Below are 4,313 nucleotides of genomic sequence, written 5' to 3'. Positions count from 1 at the left end.
CCCCACCCAGGGCAGAGTATCAGCCTGGCACACATACCCCACCCAGGGCAGAGTATCAGCCTGGCACAAATACCCCACCCAGGGCAGAGTATCAGCCTGGCACGCACACCCCACCCAGGATAGAGTATCAGCCTGGCACACACACCCCACCCAGGGCAGAGTTTCAGCCTGGCACACATACCCCACCCAGGGCAGAGTATCAGCCTGGCACACATACCCCACCAGTCCCCCTCCCACTATACCCCTATGGGAAGCAGACATGGTATCTATTATAGATAGACTAGATTCTGCAGATCCTTATGTATCCTCTCTCTATTCTTTATGAATCAGAAGCCTCATAAAATATGACACTGTGTAACCCAAATATTTACTAGAACATCCAGAAAGTGCGAAACAAAGAAGAAAGAGAGTCCCCGAGGGACCTGATGTATGCTGGAGGCAACTCTATGATCACCATGCATAGGAGGCTATAGGTGACCATAGAAAATATATAGAACCTATAGGTGACTATGGGAGATAGCAGGTTTAGCTGATTATGGCAGATAGAGAGCAGGTATACGCGACTATAGGAAACAGAAAGTATGTATAGGTGACTATGAGAAATAGAGAGTATGTAAAGGTGACCATAGAAGATATAGAATATGTATAGGTGTGGATGGTATCTGGATACCAGGTATAAATCACTATGGATGACATATAGGAGGCATAGGTTACTATAGGTCATATATAGCAGGTATAAGTCACTATAGAAAATAGAGAGCATGTATAGATGATGATCGAAGATAGAGAGCAGGTATAGCTGACTACGGAAGATAGAGAGCATGTACAGGTGTCTATGGAAGATAGAGAGCATGTACAGGTGTCTATGGAAGATGGAGAGCATGTACGGGTGTCTATGGAAGATAGAGAGCATGTACAGGTGTCTATGGAAGATGGAGAGCATGTACGGGTGTCTATGGAAGATAGAGAGCATGTACAGGTGTCTATGGAAGATAGAGAGCATGTACAGGTGTCTATGGAAGATGGAGAGCATGTACGGGTGTCTATGGAAGATAGAGAGCATGTACAGGTGTCTATGGAAGATAGAGAGCATGTATAGGTGACTATGGAAAATAGAGAGCATATATAATGACTATGGAAGATAGAGAGCATATATAATGACTATGGAAGCTAGAGAGCATGTATAGATAACTACAGATGATAGATAATGGGTATAAGTCACTACAGAAAATAGAGAGCAGTTATAGATGGCCATCGACCCTAGACAGCAGATATAGGTGACTGTGGAAGATACAGAGAAAGTATAGGGTACAATGCATCACCTATAGAAGGTATAGGGGACTATGGAGGATACAGAGGAGCTATAGGTTATGCAAAGATGTACAAGAGGTATAGGTGACTGTGGAAGATAGAGAGCAAGCATGTGCGACTGTGGAAGATAGAGAGCAAGCATGTGCGACTGTGGAAGATAGAGAGCAAGCATGTGTGACTGTGGAAGATAGAGAGCAAGCATGTGCGACTGTGGAAGATAGAGAGCATGTATAGGTGACTGTGGAAGATAGAGAGCAAGCATGTGTGACTGTGGAAGATAGAGAGCAAGCATGTGCGACTGTGGAAGATAGAGAGCAAGCATGTGCGACTGTGGAAGATAGAGAGCAAGCATGTGTGACTGTGGAAGATAGAGAGCAAGCATGTATAGGTGACTAAGGAAGATAGAGAGCAAGCATGTATAGGTGACTAAGGAAGATAGAGAGCAAGCATGTATAGGTGACTAAGGAAGATAGAGAGCAAGCATGTATAGGTGACTGTGGAAGATAGAGAGCAAGCATGTGTGACTGTGGAAGATAGAGAGCAAGCATGTGTGACTGTGGAAGATAGAGAGCAAGCATGTGCGACTGTGGAAGATAGAGAGCAAGCATGTGCGACTGTGGAAGATAGAGAGCAAGCATGTGCGACTGTGGAAGATAGAGAGCAAGCATGTGTGACTGTGGAAGATAGAGAGCAAGCATGTATAGGTGACTAAGGAAGATAGAGAGCAAGCATGTATAGGTGACTAAGGAAGATAGAGAGCAAGCATGTGTGACTGTGGAAGATAGAGAGCAAGCATGTGTGACTGTGGAAGATGCACAACAGGTATAAGGGACCATGATGGTGCTCAGAAGGGTCCAGGTTCCCATGGCACATATAGCTGAGCACCAGCATAGTAGAGGGGTCATGGAGGAGGCTTAGAAGGGAACAGGTGTCCCCAGCAGGGTCTATGAGCCCATAACCCCATAGAAGTGATGACAATCTCTGTACAGCGCTGCAGAATAGGTTGGCACATATCATGGCATATCATGGCACATATAGCGGAGCACCGAGGATATACAGCATGGTAGAGGGGTCATGGAGGAGGCTTAGAAGGGAACAGGTGTCCCCAGCAGGGTCTATGAGCCCATAACCCCATAGAAGTGATGACATTCTCTGTACAGCGCTGCAGAATAGGTTGGCACATATCATGGCACATATCATGGCACATATCATGGCACTTATAGTGAGAACTTACCTTGGAGCTGAGGGGATTTCTCTTCCCAGACCCTGGCTCAGTGCTGAAATGCATCCTCACCCAAATCCTATACTCCAAGGTGGAAAAGTAACTCATAGCAGAGAAGACTCAGGGGTTAAATCCTGATGGTGGTCTCTGGTGGGGGGACAATCATTCCACAAAGGACTGAGATGTTAGGGCGTAGAAGTATCTCCAAGATCCCTGGCACTTTAGTGGGGGTCTCAGGATGAAGGTCCCCTCTGTGTTCTCATTGTCTTCCTCCTCTCACTCCCCCCTGAGCTCTGTGATACAAGCCGCCTGGGCTTCTTCTCTCTGCTCCTCAGCTTTGCTGGCTGCCATCCAGGAGCTAAATCTGAGAGGTCAAATGGTGCCTGTGCCTGTGCTCCTCTCCCAGTGACAGCTCTGATGTGAGGGATCTGGGCAATTACTGAGTCTCTTTAGCTGCCAGCTTCACTCCCCCCACCCATATAACACACCCTTCCCCACACTGCCCCCCCTCTCCTCTCAGGCAGCAGGGGGTAGACAAGGAGCACTCTGCATTTCCCACACTTCTCTCATCATTTCAGGTGTCACCAGGTCCCCATTGCCTTCCCGCTCTCATTATCAGGATGGGGATGTGAGGCGGCATCCCGGTGCCCATGTGTGTGCCCTGCAGGGCTCTGTGCCCACGTATAAATTACTGGGTATTATGTGTGTGCCACAGCTGTGCAGAACTGGCATCCTATTAAGGAGGCACCGAGAGGATGTCTGTAGTGGTATGGGATCAGGCTGTAATGTAATGGGAGAGAGGTATTATTAGATAGATGGGAAGATGGATAGGAAGGGAGAGAGAGGGAAAGAGAGAGAGAGAGAGAGAGAGAGAGAGAGAGAGAGAGAGAGAAAGAAGGAAGGAAAGAAGGAAGAGGAAGCAAAGAAGGAAAGAAAGAAGGAAAGAAGGAAGAGGAAGGAAAGAAGGAAAGAAAGAAGGAAAGAAGGAAGGAAGGAAGGAAGAAAAGAAGGAAGGAAAGAAGGAAGGAAGGATGGAAGGAAGGAAGGAAGGAAGGAAGGAAGGAAGGAAAGAAGGGAGGAAGGAAGGAAGGAAGGGAGGAAAGATGGTAAGAAGGAGGGAAAGAAAGAAAGAAAGAAAGAAAGAAAGAAAGAAAGAGAAAGAAAGAAAGGAAGGATATATAGAACATACAAAGTAGAGAAGAAGGGGGGAGTGGGATAGGAAGGAAGGAAGGAAAGAAAGAAAGAAATAAGGAAAGAAAGAAAGAAAGAAAGAAAGAAAGAGAAAGAAGGAAGGAAAGAAAGATGGAAGGAAGGAAGGAAAGAAGAAAGAAAGGAAGGAAGGAAAAAAGGAAAGAAGGAAGGAAAGATGGTAAGAAGGAAGGAAAGAAGGAAGGAAAGATGGAAAGAAGGAGGGAAAGAAAGGAAGGAAGGAAGGAAGGAAGGAAGGAAGGATATATAGAACATACAAAGTAGAGAAGAAGGGGGGAGTGGGATAGGTAATGGATATATTGAAGTGATTGGTAAAGAGACAGGCATTGAAAAGAAAGAAGAATAAGGAAGGAAGGAAAGAAGGAAGGAAGGAAATAAATATGATAGGAAGGAAAAGATTGCTAGATAGATAAATAGATATGAAAAGAAAGGAAGAAAAAAAATAGATAGATAGATAGATAATAGATAGAAGATAGATAGATAAATAAATAAATAAATAGGAGATAGATAGATAAGATAGAAGATAGATAGATAAATAAATAAATAAATAAATAAATAGGAGATAGATAGA

General features: G+C 44.9%; 1 protein-coding gene across 3 annotated transcripts in view; it reads right to left on the bottom strand.

Annotated features, from left to right (window-relative positions):
• Positions 1-2,969, bottom strand: part of SHISAL1 (shisa like 1) — a 95,044-nt gene extending 92,075 nt beyond the window's left edge. For all 3 annotated transcript variants that reach the window (XM_069967920.1, XM_069967915.1, XM_069967926.1), the window contains exon 1: positions 2,546-2,969. The gene's annotated coding sequence lies outside the window, so the exon portion shown is untranslated. The remainder of the gene's footprint in view (positions 1-2,545) is intronic.
• Positions 2,970-4,313: the final 1,344 nt, after the last annotated feature.

This window comes from Dendropsophus ebraccatus, chromosome 1 (assembly GCF_027789765.1).
Source record: "Dendropsophus ebraccatus isolate aDenEbr1 chromosome 1, aDenEbr1.pat, whole genome shotgun sequence".
NCBI lineage: Eukaryota > Metazoa > Chordata > Amphibia > Anura > Hylidae > Dendropsophus > Dendropsophus ebraccatus.
Note: the sequence above shows the minus strand (reverse complement) of the source record. Positions and strands in the feature narration are given on the sequence as shown.